At 36.9% G+C, this 18,843-nt stretch overlaps 1 protein-coding gene across 1 annotated transcript in view; it reads left to right on the forward strand.

Annotated features, from left to right (window-relative positions):
- The first annotated feature begins 14,699 nt into the window (after window positions 1-14,699).
- The window catches only part of FAM83E (family with sequence similarity 83 member E), a 34,148-nt gene continuing 30,004 nt past the window's right edge, over window positions 14,700-18,843 (forward strand). The window contains exon 1 of the mRNA XM_072427275.1: window positions 14,700-15,041. The gene's annotated coding sequence lies outside the window, so the exon portion shown is untranslated. The remainder of the gene's footprint in view (window positions 15,042-18,843) is intronic.

An 18,843-nucleotide genomic window follows, 5' to 3' on the forward strand; every position in this document is an offset into this window, starting at 1 on the left:
GATCTAAATCTAGATGACATTTGGTTGCTACAGCAGTGTCATAAAAATAGCAATTTATTCCCCCTGAAATATTGTTTTTACTTTTCTCATTCTATTTTTTGATCTCTGTCCTCCTCCAACCTCCAAGTTTATGCATCATGTATTCTGTGCCAAAGGGGCTTTAGGATTTTACTGATTAGAATGGCTCTACCTGAACTTTAATCCTCAACTTTTCCAAGGGTGACAACTGCGTTTACTATCAGTCTATGGAGGTGCAGAACTGTAACATTGCAATACAAGCGGACATTATCCAGGGTCAGGAATCCCTGCACAGCTGCTGCCATTCATGCTGGCCTTGCTACATCCTTCAATGGCAGAATTGAGATCCAGCAATCACAGTGCCATGAATGGTTAATTACTGAAAAAAAGGAAAGTAAATATTTAGAAGAAATAAAGAAGGAAGTCCCTGATGATTTAATATACTTTAATCTTATTGAAAGGTTTCATTTTACTTTATTGTATGATTCAAATCTGGTATCATATATAAATAGTTAATAAATACATACATGCTAGGCAATGTGTAACACATGCAGGTATGTATAAAAGAGGCTCTATATATAATATAAGTTATATATAGTTCCTAAATATAAAAAAGAGAACAGGTGGGCCTCTATTGGAGAAGAGACATGCCTGTTTGCAATCTTTCTGTAATGTACACTTTTCAGTAATGTTTCGTGACAAGCAAGGAGAGGTAAGTGTACTTAAAAAGTGCAACAGGAAAATACATAGCTTTTCCCCTCTGCCTGCTTTTATTTTGAAAGTTTCATTCTGCGTTAACTCTCAAAACCCCAAACTCTTCCTGACACTGCTTTTTCCCATACCAGAAGGAAGGCAGTATCATCCAGGATCATCATCTACATCATGCGAATCATACTGCCATCAGATGTTTCTTCATGCTCTTAGCTGTTTGCACATATATCTCAGATCTTATCCCTGCCACTGGCTAAGAAACATACAAGCTACTAGAAGTATACCGTGTTCAATAGTCCCAGTAATCATCAAGGAAAGGGGGGAAAGGAAGTTCCTGCAGGAGATCCTTTTAAGCCTAGACATATACATTCCAGTAAAGCACAGAGCCTGCTCTTCAATACAAAGGGTACCATTTATTTTATAATTATAAACTGTGAGTATATTACTACAGCTCAGGAATGTATTCTTCCATACTCATTTCTAGTAAATTGTGGCCAGTCCTCAACACTTGCTTTCATCATAGGTGTTCTTAGATTGTATGATAGGCCTGGAGCAAGGACCAACAACAATATAAATTTCAACCCATCTTGTTGCATTTGTTTTCTTATTTTTTTTTTTTTGTTTTCTTTATACTTTGCTAGGATTACAGGACATCCCTTTGTCACTTCCATATCATAGGACAGTGTTCTGTAGTTCACAGAAAGGGGCAAGAAGATAAGACTGGTAATAGTGCAGAATACACAGGACAGCAATAGATTCTAAAAGGTGCAACTGGCATTTGCTTGCACATATTAAACTGATTTATTCAAACATTTCAGTGTTTTTTTTAACAAACCATAAGGAGCAACTGAAAGAGACTAATTGTTATGGCTTACATTTGCTTTCACCTTGGAAAACATTATTCATACACGTAAGTATTTTTCTAACACAGTGTTTCTAAAGCAGGGTTTCTCCAGAGGTTGCTAGGAGTTCCATGGGCAATAAGCAATTTGCACCTACCATTCAGGTCAATTTAACAGACACCAATGATCTTTTTGGCTATCTGTAAGGATGACATTCTTCCTACTGCATGATGCAACCCTGGAAATCCTCCTGTTCACACGATCCCTGGGCACTAGAGGTTAATTAACCTCTAGTGCCCAGGGGATCGCACACTCTTCTCAATGAATGCAGCCACAGCTGCAATCATTGAGAAGATGCCCGGCAAAGGAGAACCTCCTGACATTGTAATACAAGTATCTCTTACAAATGATTACAGATTACAGATACAAATGTATCATTTGTAAGAGATACTTATATTATAATGTCAGGAGGTTCTCCTTTGCTGGGCATCTCATCTGTGGCTGCATTATTTGAGAAGAGTGTGTGATCCCTGGGGCACTAGAGGTTCATTGGCAATACAGGCATGATGCAGCCCTGGAAATCCTCCTGTTCGGCCAGAGCTCGACCTCTCGGCGAACTAGGCCATTCTCGCTTACATTTTTGGTAATCGAGAAAGGCCCGATTCACCGTGATCACTACATTAATAAACTGTGAGCTGTGGATATAGTAATTATAGTAGAAAGTAATTGGTTTTTAAAGTTTGTTTGGGGGAATATTTTGGGGAGTACAATCCAATGTAAAAATGTGGTCTTAAATCCACTTTAAATATTTATATTGTGTGCATTGCGCCTATCCGGCCAGCAGATGGCACTCTACCCCATGTTTTAGTAATCTATTGCTGAATTTTAACTTTATTTGTAACCAAAGTAGATGAAAACAAAAGTTTACCTTTCAATTACATCAAAAAAAAAAAAATAGATACAATTGACCCAAACCCATAATAGTTTCAAAGTTTCATATTTACCAGTACAAACAATCCCATTCAAAATAAATCTTCTGTTTACCGATGATTCATGTCATACTCCTTGCAATAATGCATTTGAACACCTTGCATCTGTGAAACATCAATATAACACTGAAACAATAAACATAAACAGCTAATAAAACTTGACCTGAAAGGTATGCTGACATATTTGGGCAATGAAGTTTAGATGAATTGAGGCAGATATACTTTATTGCAATGGCCCTGCACCATCAGTGCAGTCACTATTCATTTTACAGTATTTGGACTGTGCAGTGCTTGGGTACTAAACTTCACTCAATGCTTTTCATTCTTTTTTATCATAAACATGAAACCTATTTGGTTTCAAAGAGTAGTATTTTGAGAAAGCTAGGCCCCTCCTGCTTCTACCTGATTTAAAAAATGGTTATTTAATTGAAGGATGGGATTTTAGGTCTTGGGAACATCATGTGGTGCTTTACCTCTAGCATTGAAAGCTGGGAAAATGGACAACCTGGTAAGAAAGAAATCCCATGGCATACTGAGGAATGCGATGTGGTGAAAAGGTTTGGTCACATTGTGCTGAATATTGGGCATGGAATATAGGGACATCGGTAAATAAAGTCTAAGCCAACTTACTGTACAATCAGCACATATAGGCAGCAATTCTTGTACCCACAAAATACTCCATAACTATTGGCTGGTGTCTAAGATTAGATAGAGGGAAAAAATGCAAATGCATTTGTAGCTAGCGGTAGGAAAAATAGCTAGCAGGAAGGTGTTTGGAGTCAATAGTAATAGTAATATCGATAGTCAATGATAAATAAGACTGGGGGTGTTGGTGGTCAGGGTGAGAAAGATGACTCCAGATGGGGGAGAGGAATCATTAATAGGCATTGATGCTCCTTGGAGGTAGAGGTGATCGGTTAGTTTGCCTTTGTTTGTGGTGTTCGGATTTGTTTCAATGTTATTTATGTTTGGTATTTCACCAGTATTGCACGTTCTCTTTTAATAGAACCCATTACATTAGATTCCTGTCCGGGCTGCCTGGTATATACTGCAAGGTTTGTGAAATCTTTTTGTAGAAGGAGAAAGCAGAAAATGGTCACAGTGGTATGCTGGTACCCTTTAGCTGCCCAAAAATGAATTAACCAAAATGACCAAACTGTGTTGCCTAAATGTATTAAACAAGGTCACCACCCTGGCCTTGCAGCTGCCTGGATCATGGAAGATGACTGCAAATCATGTCAGGTAAAACAGTTCACATGTGTCCAATACTTTTCAGTTGTATAACTATATACCTGTATGTTTTCCTGGACTTTAGTTAAGGTTTTTGAAACAAATAAGATTTAAGGTTTTAGCATATACTAGCCTAATATATAGAAGAAAATATACATTGAATAAACAGGAAATCAACAATTTGTTTAACTATATAGCTACGTGTAATCCATGACCAGCATTCTGCTAGGTATGGTTTTCATCTAGTATATATGATAATCATATAGTCATTATTTACATATTCATTTATATATACAGGGATGAAAGTTAAGGAGGATCTAATAACATTACATCGCAGACAGAAATATTACTGGAAGTAGAAGAGCAAACATCATAGGTAACAGGGTTTAGGTGAGTTAATGCAGGTGAATATATTTAACTATAGCTAATCCATTTAGTGCAATGGAGTGAGTTGAAAGAAGCTGATTGTGGTGCCATGGTGGGAATTTGGAGTTGACTGCAGTACAATAGTGAAAACCAATATGGTGGTGGAAATAGAAATATAATATAAAGATATACTGGATCAGATAGAAACTTTTCCTTAAATATGTCTCATGATGAAAACGGACAAAGTTTATTTGTGATGCTATAGTGTAATGTGAAGGATGTACTGACCTGTTCCTGTTCCTTTGGAATTACTGCTATCTTCCCCTGCTACTCATTTGATTTTGATCACTTGAGCCCATTTATTTTCTCCTAAATCTGAACTATTATGGCATTTTTAAAATTAATAAAAGGGTGGCTAATCTTTTCCTGTAATCAAAAAAAAGTCTTTTTTAAAATACTTTTGGTTCTTCTATGTTGGAAATAAGAAAAAATCCAGGTCAGCGCAGGACTGACTGGAAATGGATTGCAGAGGGATCAAGGGCTCTGCGAAAATATATTTTCACAACATTTATAAAGCTAAGGGAAATATTCCTTGCAAGGTGATAATTCAGCTTGGAAAGTGAACAACCTAAACTTCTTTAGTATATCAGCCCCAATATATTTTGGAAGCAAGGCCCAAATATCACTAGTGACAAATCGAATTAACATCAGCCCTTACTATTTTATTATTCCACTGAAATATTCTGCTGTGATTGCACTGTTTGCCTTTTCTACTGTAAGTGTATTTACCAATATTTTTCCACAGGGTTTATTTCTGTTTACATAAAGCTTACTTATAGTCATTGGTGTGTTTGTGTATTGTTGGGTCAAGTCACAATGTAGATCACCACTGGTATGGAGAACCAAATATACCTACGGCTTACAGGGGGTGGTTTTACATTAAAAAAGTAACTGTAAAATGCATATGAATAAATAAAGAAAGCAAATTACCTATCACCAATAGTATTAATAGAACGTGTTTGGGCTACACCCATCTGGTGACTTGCAATGTATCAGCATTCACTTGAGCTATTTGTACATGCTATAGGATAATATTTGTCTTTTTCTGTATAATGCTAACTCCTCAGATAAACAGAGTCCTCCCATGGCTCTCTGTGACTGAGCACTTTGCTCTTTTCTATTTGAGACTAATCTGGGCAGGGCTAAGATTTGATATCTGTGCTGTATAAGCGTATACATATTTACACAGTGCCCGGCCTATTTCAGACATAAAGCCTTAGCAGTCCGATTGAGTTAGAAAAAGCCTAGCATTATGGTTTATAGGAACCATATTCCATTGCATCTGCAGAAACTCACCAGCTCATTCTGCAGAATCTGATAACTGAAATGTACACTTGGACATTAATTCTACACTAATGACTGGTCATCAACTAGTACAGCCGTAATCACAGGATCCCAATGTCAAAACCAAAGACCGAAACTGCCATGGGGGTACTGGGTGTGAATGATGATACTCTCCAGTCCACTTTTCAGTCAAATAATTATTTTAGGAAAAAACTATTCTGTTCTATTTTAAGCAGAATGCTTGGCCTATTTATACACATAGATGATTTTCCTGCCTATCAACTGAACATTTTCACCTCTTACAGATCTGCTGCTGGTCTATTTCCTCATAGAGTTCAGAGTTTAACAGATAAAACTATAAATCATATATATTTATGTAGCTCCAATCCTTAGGGGATCATCATTTCCCTAAAAAAAGAGGTTGTATGAAACATTTGTTGGCACTGTGTTTGGAGGATTTTATTGAATACTATAAGCTAATCTTTATTAATCATTAATTACCTGCTTTATTTCCACCATTTAAAGAAGTAGACAGTATCAACTGAAACTTTTCATAATTGCTTCCTCACTTTGTTTTCAGTCCGTGTCACGTCTTACCATTTTCTGTGCTATACCCGATGATCACAAGCCCAATAGCACCTGAGGGCAAATTAATTACTTTTTGTAACATTATCAATAGTCACACACTGAGGAATTTTTCATTTATTAATCACTGGATCATTGAACAGCATTTTTTTCACCATGTTCCCTAGTATACTTTGGAATTAGCTTTCTTTTCTTGTTTATAGACCAGAATAATGCGGTAGTGTTGTATCAGTGAGGATTGGTCAGCTCACCCATCAGGGAAGCTAAGACAACATTTTCACCTAGTGAATCCCATATAGATTTGCCTGTATGACTGATTTGGTTCTTTGAGCAATTTTGGGGGTCAGCCTATTTGTTGTACATTTTGATAAGCTTATTCCCACTGAACTATGCTAATGTTCAGGCGAGTACACCCTATGCAAATATTATATACGTATATAAACAAGTCACAAGAAAAATAAAAAAAAGCATGGCTAATCACTATGTAACCTCATATGTGGTCAGCACCTGCAGAATGTATTAAATATTTAAAATGAAATATTGTTCTATATACCCCCCAGTGATATTCCATGTGAGTCACAAGTGCATCAAAGATTACAGCATACAAATGACACAAACATATATATTCCTGTTTGCCCTCCAGCATCTATTGTACTCTTCGCCAATGCTGCATCTGGTCTGAGATTGTTAATTCCCCTGTACACCTGTGCTTGGCTTGGTCTCTGGGGTGTAAATATACTGGTAATGAGAGGTAAAGAAACGGTATTCATGGACCAAAATGCTTTAAAAACATGCAATAATTTGCTTTTGTATTTATGATATGTTGCTGCCCCTTCCCATATATAGTACAATTGTAATGTTCCACATCAGACTCTTTTGTGGAAAACCAAGAACTGATGCAGAGGTGCAGCAGCTTCCAGTACTTCCTGTAATAAGTAAATGCGGGCTAGTAAGAAAGAAGACCTGACACTGTCTGTGCAGTTAATAATATTATTTTTATACAGACCTTGTCTTACCTTCAACTCTTCAAAGTCCAAATGAACCAAGGAAGTTTGGTCAAAATGAGCTAGCAATGGTCATGTAACGATTTGATTGATTAGGAACGGTGTATATTTGTTAACTCCAAGTATCACAGAATTGAGTGCTGACACTGACATTTTATGGATAGGCATAAATGAATGTCAGTTTCTCCCTGCCTGACTCTTCTTAGTTACATGAAATGAAAATAGGCCCTCCCTGGGGTAAACCGAGTCATATGATCTTGCTGATGGAACTGTTGGTGTTTTGGACCATTGTACACATCCAATAAAGATAAGTACTAACTTTTAATTAAGCAATGCCTGAGTGTTTTGTGTCCTTCTTATAACCCTTCCTGGCACTTGTAGCGCCACCAATATATCCATTTTGTTACAATGTGGTAATACCATATGTCTATGGTAGCAACATTAGACTGTGACCCCATTTGAGGGACGGTTTTTGCTTTTTGTAACATGCTATATAAATACAAAATGATAATAGTAATATTCAAGCTGCTGGGCTCTCTGCCGAGCCTGTTCCCAGGAACAGGAGTGACCAGCTGTGGGGACACACCTTCTGTAAATCCTAGTTTGGCTTCAGTATTTTTTGAAGAAGAGACCAAGAACAAATGTGAAGATCATAAAGTCAAAGTAAAATCCAAACTCCTATTGGTTCTTGTTCAGTAACTCAATATTAAAGCAAGCCTGGGTCAGCTTGACAGCCAGGAAAGCATTTGCTGAATGAACAGTCAGCAATGGCAGCCATAATGTTTCTCTTAGGAGTTGTTTTCTTTTTCTGGCTGCCATGCTGATGCTTTGGCTTTAACATTATCTGACTTGCCATCCTGGCACAAGCAACAACAATTTTCACCTTTTCTGTTACTTTCAATTGACTAGTGCCTGTCCCAGGTCAGGGACTCAGTAGCACTGAATCTGGATACAAAGAGACAAGTGTATTCATAAGAAAGCCAACGATGTAACTTTAATTTTTAAAGACATGTGCACTTTAATCATTTTAAATTGTATTGAAAGCTTAGGGACGGGTTAGAGTTTAGTGGTTTAGCTAATACCAGAAGCATTATACTGAGCTGACAGGTTTAACATCATTTTTCTCCACCTCCTCACCTGGGTCACCTGAAAAGCAGGTGTAAGGGATGTATTTAAAGCATTCCGCATTTCTTTGGCATTTATGAGGAAAAAGTGTTCATTGAACCAAGACAATTATTGAAAAGACATGACATGTTCTTGCTCCAGGATACATTGCTTTGTTGCTTTTAAATAGTATAAAAAATGAAGCATTAAATGCCAATGATGCAAACATTTTCTATTTCAGATGATGTAAAAATGTCTTGGGAATCAAAAGTGTTTATTATAGATTGTGTGTTTGGTCATTTACAGAGAGCTTTGATGATTAGCAAAGTAATTCTACTATGCAGAATATATGATCTGTGCAAAACTCAAGAAAAGTATATGTACGCCCCAACACTAAATCTCATACAACCGTTAGGGCATGTTTACACTAGTGGTATTTGCAACCAAAAATTGCTTGCAAAAAAATGAACATTGGACCCATTTGACAGGCAGTAAGAGTCTGAAGCATTACGATATGGGTTTTTATTAACTTATTTTTACACCAGTATTTAGGACAAACAATGTAGTTACACTAATATGAGGAATCAATATATGTGTTACAGATTGAAACAAACAAGTTAACAATGCGTTTGGGTATACAGAATGAGTAATTGTACATATTATTATTGCAGTTAGTGAACAATAAAGCAAGAAAAAGAAAAAAAAAAGAACAATATAAATAAATTGGTATTGCGATGTCAGAGTTAATCTAATGTTCACCATTATTGCACACTTTCATGGATAGATGTGGTCCAGGAAACCCTATAGGGGAGAGAGAGATTTTGCTCTTATTTTGGTGGGCCTAGAGGTTGGTGTAAAATTTTGTTTGTGACACTTTAAATGGGGAGTGTAATGGGGGGGGGGGGGGGGTCACCATTTAAGGTTCTGATGTAGTACAAGGCAGTTTGATTGAAACACTTAAAGAGTTGAGTTTTAGTGGTTATGTCCAGAGTTTCAATGAAAATCCCCCATGTGTCAAAAAATTGGGAGGTTTTAGTTTCTTTGGAGTAGGAGGCCTCAACCCAAAGTTGAAATCCAACAGTGGAGAATGGACTTTCTACCCACTGCAGATAAAAGGAGCAGTAGCCGTTTGGCACCCCGGGAGTAGCCAATACCGTCTCTACTCATCATGCCAAATATTGGCCTAAGGGAAGTAAAGGGCAATAGTTGATCAAATGTGTTTGGATATATCGGGTACTATGTCTCCAAAAACATTTGAGTGAGGGGCAGTTCCAAAAGTTATGATAGAGATCTGGATGATCTGCACTGAATTTATGACATTTATTGGATTCTGATGCGGTGTGCTTGTGATGGGGAAATAAATTCTCTGTAAAATAATTTAAAAAACATCTCTCAGTATTGTACAGATTGCACGCCTTTCCAGGGCACTCTTAACACTTGCAGCACGGATGATATATCTAGGTTAGGAAAATGTTGTCGCCAGGTGACCAGGCCCTTGGTCAATGTGTTGTAATCTAGATCTTCCTTGAGGAATCTATAGAATTTGGAAATTGCTTTGGAGAGGGATGGGGGACCTAATAGCATGGTGTCTAAGGGATTATTCCAGTCTGTGGCCAAAAGGGAATGAGTGATTGAGGAACTGTAGTTGTGGGACTGGAAGAGAGCAAACAAATTATGTGCGTTTTTTGGATTATCTGATTGTAGTTCCGTAATAGAATAAGGCTTGTGTGTTTTAGGGTTTAGTAGTGATCAAACTGAGAATGGACCAATGTCTGTCCAAGCCCAAAAAATCGTAAGTAGGTCCAGGAGTGAAATCAGAATTCCCCCACGGAGGGAGAAAAAGAGAAGCAGGACATTGAGGAGTGCTCTGTTGCGAAGGGTGTGCCAGAGGTTCTATTGTGAAGATACCGTAGTAGCGGGTTGTGTTCAACAGTGCCAGGTAAAAGCTCATTGTGGAGATGTAATAGAAAAATAGGATGTAAGGGGGCACTAAGTGCAAAGTCTATGTTTAAATTGGTGTATATAGAGGTGCCATGGAGCCAATCCTTAAGGATACGTAGTAGTGATGCCTCATTGTATAGTGCGATATTTGGTAGATTGAGGCCTCCATTTCACACTGATTGATGGAGAATGAATTACCAGATCCTGGAGTGTTTACTACCCCAAATTAAATCCCTCAGTAAACCATTGACGTACTGGGTTTACCTGTGTGTGAGGAAAATAGGGAATGCCTGAAGAAGATATTAATAGTGATAATAATAATAAGTAGTACAATGATTTAAGAAAATGTAAATGTTCAATGTAAAGACCAAGAAATATAAAAATATTAGAAGGAGAAAGATTCTGTTTGTTGCATGGATATGCAAGGAACAATAGAGTCAGAAGCTGCTACTCTTGTTTACTAAAATAGAGGGTTCGGCCTGAGCAAAAAGACAGTAAAAACAGATTCCCCAATGACTTTATATGTGCTGTCATCCATTAACGTAAAGTGAATATTATTTTCTAAACTGAAGATTTCTTTTTCATTTATCAATGCTTGTAGTGAATGTGTGGCAATTTTTTTTTCAAGTAATTTTTTCATTGACAGCCCATTGAACTTTAGTTCATTAAACAAGAACCAGTTGTTCATTATCTCCTCTCTTCCCTTGCTGAACACTTCCAATATCTTTAACCAAATTGATTTTAAGGAGGCTAGTGGTGTATGAGTAAAGCTACATACACACTTCCAATTATTATCGTTGGAAAACGAACGACGAACGTTCATGCACGATATATATGAACGATCGTATAGCACCGATCCTGCACATAGAGTTAACGACACGATCGTTCGTAGATATTGTACACACAATAGATACGATCGTTTGAGCGATAGAGGAACTACGTGCACGACAGGAAAGTGAACGGACGTTCGTTCATCACGCATGCTCTGAACATGGACGATCAACGAACGACCGTACACACGAACGATGGTCAACGATCGTCGTCCAATCCGATCCGTCGGTCCGGTCGTTCGTTTCCAGCGACTTTCCTCGTTCGTCGGCGTCGTTGGTTACTTTTTTACGAACGATTTTTTGCCCAATCGATCGTTCGTCGTTCGATTGGAACGATAAAAATTGGAAGTGTGTACGCACCTTAATACGGCTGCAAACATCTTTTGACCAATATGGGTAAAAGTTCCCACTGTGTGGACAATGGAAATTATATAATTGTTTATCTTCGATTCGTTAAATTAAAACTGAAAAATACATTGTATGATAATATTTTGGGGGAAACAATTGAGAGACCCGTAAATTAACAAATTGCCCATTGTTGTTTTCATGTAACCCAAAACAGTTTTGTCAACTTGCTCCACTGTTCATACTGTTTCACTAATTGCCGTCTGTCTCCAATTTCTTGACTTTGGTATTTAAACAGAAGCTAACATTGTTTTTCGTAATTTGATATAAAAACATTATAAGTAGCATTATATGCAATCATACAAGAATGGTAAACACATTTAACGTAAGTAATGTACTAGAATACAGCAGCACCTAACAACAATTGTAAACATTAAACTGATTATAGGTTGGGAAACTATTTTCTAGTATTTATTACAGTTAAGTATGATTAAGTTATGGGCAGCTTCTCAGCAATTCATGTTCTTCGTTTGTCTTCACAGTTTGCTTGGTGAAAAATATGAGATCTCCTATAATAATAACATTGAGTACTGCTAATACAGACAGCCTATGTAAAGGTGTAATGTTACTCTAATGCAATTTATTGGTGATAACATTTTCCATATGTGGAAGAATAAAATATGTGATGCCAAATTTGGAGGGTATTTGGCATCATGTACCTCAACGTCACATTGAAATTGCTGTGTGTTGCTGCAGATTTGCTGCATTCTTTTGGGGTCCAGGCAGCCTGAGGCCAATTGGCTCAGGTGGACAGACTGTGTATAGCCTGCATGCTGGGGGATACAAAAAGGCATCCCAAAGTTTATGCATCTGATTGTCATTTATTACAAGAACTGTTTTCACATGCTCTTACTCTAATTTTTAAAAACAATTGTTAAAAAACTGTTTGTGTTTCTAGGTATGTCTAATGATACACATACAGAAGGATCTGTGATGTACTGGTGATCTGTTAGGTCAGAGGATTTTTCAAAAAGCTGATGGCTGCAGGACATTCCAGATGAGACTGAAGGTGTGAGCTGTGATTGAATAAGTAACTTAGAAAATATCTGTGCACAATAAATGCCTGCAACCACTTACAAGTAGACTAGTTATGGGCCAATCACTACAAACTGTTCTGTGTGCTAAAGTTGGCTGTGTTCTAAAATTCCAAAAAAAATAAAACCAGACCTTGGGACTTTAAAGGCATTACTAATCACAAAAAAACTTACACATAATTTGTCATTATTAAAAACATAGAAAACTTTTTATTTGTTCCAAATAAAATCAAATTAAAACAATTATGAAATCACATTACAAATGCATATGATGTGTAGTCTCACACATATGTTCTACGTGTTTTGTGGAACAAGGTTTGCTTCATCGAGAAAAAGGAGACATCTATGGTATGTATGAAATTTGGAAGGACTAAAAACCCCACAGCAGACTGTAGGAAAGGTTAGGCCCTTCAAGCAGAGGGGAACTGCATCAAATCCCTGCCAATAATTAGCTTTAATTCCTAAACTGAAAAAAAGTAGAATTAGTATATGTATAGTTGCTCAAATTATTGCTAACGATGTCTGCACATCCACATTGACCAACAAAATTCAATCAACAAGGCAAGATCCACCATACAATAAGAAAACCCTTAATCCAGCCAGGGATCTCTGGTTAGACAAAAGGTCTCTGGCTAGAGATGTCTTTATAGTCCCAAAGTCTGGCTTTCTTTTTTTAATAGTTTCAATTAGGGATGTGGCATCGGATAACTGTTGATTGAGGGAAGAGGTAATATTGGGATATGTGTTTTAATATTCACAATAAACTGGATAACTTTTGGGTAGATTTGATGAGCATAGTTTGAACATGTTGTGTTTTGATTTTCCATTAGTTTTCATTAGTTAGTTCCATTAGTTTCCATTAGTATTAGAAAAATTTAAACAAATTTCTAATAGACTAGTCTTTCTCAACCATTTTACCCCTAAGGAACTCTTGAAGAATTTTTCAGGTCTAACCGGACCCTAATAAAATTGATATTTTGGGGGTCATTTGGAAAAAAGCCTCTGAAAATGTCGTCCAGTAGAAAAATGTACCCCTACAGTGATGGCTATAATGTCACATTTGTAGACAACTAAAAACATTATTAGAGTCAGGCACCAGGGTCTGCCAAGTGGTGTTGGCTCCAGAACTATGCAGACATCATGAAATGAGAGATTAATAAACCACAGTTTGACAAATCTCTAGCAACCCACTCGATCAGGTCCCGCACAGTCCTGGAATTCTTCTTCATCCCGATGTTGAGGAAGTGACAGGCACCGCCATTCTTCCTTCTTCTTGCTATTTCACTCGATTTCACTGTGCAGGTGCCTGATCAGAAGATGTAGCCTGCTGTAAAGGGAAAAAAAAGAACATCTCTTGCCCCCTATTGAAGGAAAACGCAGAGAATGGAGATGCACAGAAGGAGCAGCCAGGAGCCTCGATGACGTATGTATCCCAGAAGGCTCTGCTCTCCCGCTCAGTCTTAACTGCTGTGACGATCATGACAGGGGAGGTGATTTACTAAACAAACCCTGAGCACACAGTTCTAGATGTGCATTGTATAGTAACCACTGTTAATGTCTTAAAATCATAATCGCTAGGGCACATGTATTTCCTAATCAACTGAAAGTCATAAAAGGCTTTGGCCTTGATGCTCCCAAAAGAGGCTGGGCAGCCAGAGCAAAGAAATATTTTTAGTATTTAGTGGTTTTAGTGGTTCTCTTCCAGCCTTTATTGGCTTCTCTTCTCTTTTTTTGTTTGGTGGTTGCCCTTTTTTTCCCTTTCTCTTTTCTCGTTGTTCCAAAAACGTCTATCTATGGCCAGCTTTTGTCACAGCATTCTTCTACTATACTGTAGGCTTTAATACTGTTACATATAGCGGCATTGCCTAAAATCATTGGCGTAAGCAAACTTTCACTGCTGCATCTAACGTATGTTCAGCTGTGAGGATCTCCTAAAACCTTGCAGTACATAACCCTTAAAACTATTATTAGCACTTTTATATAAACTAGCCCTTATTTTGGGTTTATGGGTCCTGTAAATTCCCTGGGAAGGAAAAATGCACCAGGATGTAAGTGAATGCTCTCCAAAAATAAAATAAAAAAGAATTTTAAAAACAAAAACCCCCAGCTAGCTCTTTTTTCCTATATGTCCATCCTGTCTAGTTCCTGCTGCTTTATCACCTTTATCTTGCAAATAAGTCAACTGATCTGTTTAAGGTGAGAATGCTTCCTGGTTGCTACAGGTACACCTCATGACCTGCTGGTGAGTCTTGTGTGTCTGGCATTATGACAAGAAGAACAAAGGCAGAGAGAGAGCAGGTGGAGAACGACAAAGAGAAAGCCTGTTACTGTGAACTACGCTATTACCTTCTTTACAGGCTTTCCCAGATAAATAATTAGAGGAACAATCCAAAACATTTCATGTACCTGGATTCAGCTGCACAATCTGGATCTGAGAAGACTCTTCTTTGCATGTGAATTTCTGTTGCTGAAAACTCTACAGAAGACAGCAGCAGACAGTGGCTTGTATTGTACTATGATAAAAGACATGGCAAAAGATCAACATGAAAAGGAAAAAGCCTTACAGATTTATGGCCAAGAACTGAGCATGAAAGTGCTTCTGAAATGCTAGAGAAATAATGACAAGGAGCTCATACAGGTACATTTTGATGTGTCTTCTGATTGTGCACTGGTAATGTAACTAATGTGTTTTATTTTACGCACATATTTTTATAAATAGTTATAGAATATGTAGGTAGATTAATCTTTAATTGGACACCCTTTGTTTTTTTTAATTGTGGTGGATGGAAATGGCTTTTTCTAAATCTCCGAGCTTGGTGCCCTTGAAAGACTGGATCACCCCCCCTGCCCTGCCATTATGAGAAGGTTTTTTATGGAAAGGTCTCTCTTGCTGCTTTTCATTTATTTTTGAAGACAGATAATACAGCAGGAGGAATACTAAAGACATCCTTACTTGGCTCTCTAATAGCCATGGCGGGGCTGGAGGGGACAGAGCTGGGAGCTCTGAAGGGGAGATCTTACTGTTGGAGCCCCCAAGAGATGTAAGAGGCCAATCAATGTTTCAATCCAACTCTAACTTAAATGTCAGTTTAGAGCATGCTTCAAATTTACTTTCAGACAGGTGCTACATACTAAAAGTAAGTTTGACATTAAAAATTTGTAGTTTCCATGAATACCTATGAATTTGACAGTAAAAGAAAATGTCTGTGTATCTGTTCATGGTATATCAGCATAAGACCATCTTTGAAGATCTTAGCAGCTCTAACAAGCTAGAATTGTTTGGCCAGTGTTATTGTCCGCTGTAGCACTGAGCCTGGGTGCTATTCACAGTGTTGTGTATACTTACAAAACATCAGCATGCGTTTTTATAGTAATCTACCAATAGTCAAATCATCTAATATCCATCTGCTGTCTTGTGTTTATGGACTGTTTTAGTGCCTTGGCTCTGTCATTTATTTAAAGTTTGATATTGAGCTTCTGATCTGCTGTTCAGTGCAACCCATGTACTATTCCCTGAACACACATCTGATATAGAATATTAACAAAGTACCTTAAATACAAATCAACCATCCACATTTAAGAGTAGGTCCCTCCGTACAGTAATACAAAATCATTTCATACAATATTTATTCTTCTATAATAGTAATAGAGAAAGATGCTGCATTTTATGTTTTAGCATAATACAAGTAGCACTGCAAAGACCACGAATGCTGAGAAAAGTACCATAGGAGCTGATCAGATCACTATTTACAGATTGGCATACCTTCCAACTTTTGGAAATAAGGAATAGAGACACTTTTCAGTTCAAAGTATGTAGGCGAATGACATCCCACTGGCATATCCTTATTTTTCGACCATAGAAAAAAGAATATGCAAAAAATGTTTGGTTAAACCGACAAGTTTTTTACAGCAACTTTTTCTTTTATATTAGCTTATCAAAATAGCATATAATGTATGTAAAGATACATATATACTCAAGAAATATATCTGGATTAGAGCTTTAGAGCAAGGGTTAGCACAAAATAACACTTTTTATTAGTAAAATATTAATTATGTATGGAAAGAGAGGGACAACTGAAGAGCATAGAGGGACATGGTTCTAAAAGAGTGGACAGTCTCTCCAAATCTGAGATAATTAGGTGGTGTGGATTACTGAAAGATTATATAGATTTGTCACTTTACTCTTTGGTGGCCTTTACACTGTTGAAGATGTAGTAGTTTCTTAATGTACTATTATATATGTATATATATATATATATATATATATATATATACAGACAGTATATATCAATTATTATATATTATATATCAATTGTATGTCATTTTTTAACAAAATCATGTTTTGCTTTTTTATTCTTTTATAGCATATTAGCACTTTCCATCATATGCAGCCTTTTGCAGACACTTCCTATATGCATGCATGCACACCCACCATAGCAGTATGGCACTTCTCTACATGGGTTACCTGATGCTGATTACTAATACAATGCAATGTGTATCAGTAAGCCACATCAGTAAGACATATCTGCATTAGGACCTTCATGGCTGAAGTACCAAGCATTAGATGAAAGCTGAAATAACTTCTGAAATGACATTAACATGTTAAAAGTGACATATGAATAGCACGGAACAAAAAAAATAAAAAAAACAGTTTGCTTGATGAAGAATATACAAGTTGATTTTTTACAAGTGTCACACGATTGAACGAAATATTGTAGCCCCTACAGTTCCTGTTTACCCTCCCTTAGAACAGAAAGGGTACTGGACAGTAGTAGCCAAGCAGCCTGTTTGTACACTGACAATATCTAAAACTGTCACTTAAACAATCATTAGGAATTTTTTCAAGTGACATTCTACAAGGCTTTACAGAGCTGTGCACTCTTTTTTTTCCTAAATTGTGTTGTGTTTCAAGTTGTTCTTGGCAAGCCTGAAAAGCAACCAAACAGGACAAACAAATGTGTACACAGTATATATGGTGGTCCTATAAATGAGAGATCATGAAATAAGAATTGTCTGCTGCCAATGTCATCAATCAGGACAAGTCTATTATTATTATTATGATTATTAATATTATTATTATTGATAAAATATACACATTACCTTTAGAGCAGTAATACATAAAATAGATACATTGGAATATATTTTAATTCATGCACTGATGCACTGATTTGTTCTCCTGGGGAACTTGGCAGTAAAATTTGCCACCCAGCTATAGAATCACCATCGGTATATAATATCATTACAAAATGTAATAAAGATAATAGATTCCTGTTAAAATGACAATGAATAAGTAGTCAGACACTGGGGACTTTTTAGTGATTCCACAGGTGATTCCACCTATCCACAGGTACATTTTTAATTCAGTGGTGAAGTACATTTCAAAATGAGTTCATTTACAACGCTACACAATTCTTAATTTTTTAATTATGGTTCATTCCTATATATGATTACACATGAAAGTTTATCAGTTATTATGCCCTTTGTTTGTAGAGTATTTAGAGGTATTTGTATTGTCAGTTATAATACTGCTTATATTATGTGACAATAACCAATAATTATCATTGTTAATCTACTCTCCACCTCTCATTTGTCCCTGTTAGAGATTGAATAGGAAACTGGTGTCTCTTTAAATGCTGCTCCTAACAATATTGAGCTGGTTATATTTAGGCTTTCGCTGTACCTTCAATAAACATTTATCACTCTCAGTAAAGGAATATGTTTTTTACATTTCATATCCCTACCTTTTAATGAGCTAGTAGATCATCTACAATTGCTAAAACAGAACAATGGTCAAAGCAAAGCATTACATATATGCTGCAGAGTGTGGCTAGTACTGGAGATCAGTTTTTTCAGTATTCTTCATCAATACCAAAGTTTTACTTTCTGTTTATTCTACAAGTAGATGTTATTCTTCTGCTTATTTGCCAGCATGACACAAGTAGCCCTACCTAAAATCTACCTTTAGAGCATTGTTCTATAATGTCCCTCATGTATATAAATTGAGGATATATGCCATGGGACAGATTCTGTTATAATGACACACCTTCTATCTAACCTGTTGATGGGTGGTTGGGGCACTGGGTGGATACAATGGGGACCTCAGCAGTGCTGGTATACAAATTCATAAAAATCCATTTAACAGTCTGGAGGCCAAGGGACCACACAGGGAACAACATAGCTACAAAAGCTAATAGTGGTGTACTCCTAGCTTTGCACTATGGCAAGAATGAATGAATAGTAGTATATACAATATGAATGGGTAAATCATTTTTCTGCATATGTAGGTCAACAATGTATTCAGGTGTTTGCCTGGAGTTCTGAATTACTCTCATGCATTTATATCTGTACTAGGAATGTATTCTGGTATAACGTCCACACATCTGAATTTAGATGACAGATCTGATACAGGGACAATTTAGGGGGGAGAGGACTGGGAATTT

The sequence above is a fragment of the Pyxicephalus adspersus genome, chromosome 11 (genome assembly GCF_032062135.1).
Source record: "Pyxicephalus adspersus chromosome 11, UCB_Pads_2.0, whole genome shotgun sequence".
Taxonomy (NCBI): domain Eukaryota; kingdom Metazoa; phylum Chordata; class Amphibia; order Anura; family Pyxicephalidae; genus Pyxicephalus; species Pyxicephalus adspersus.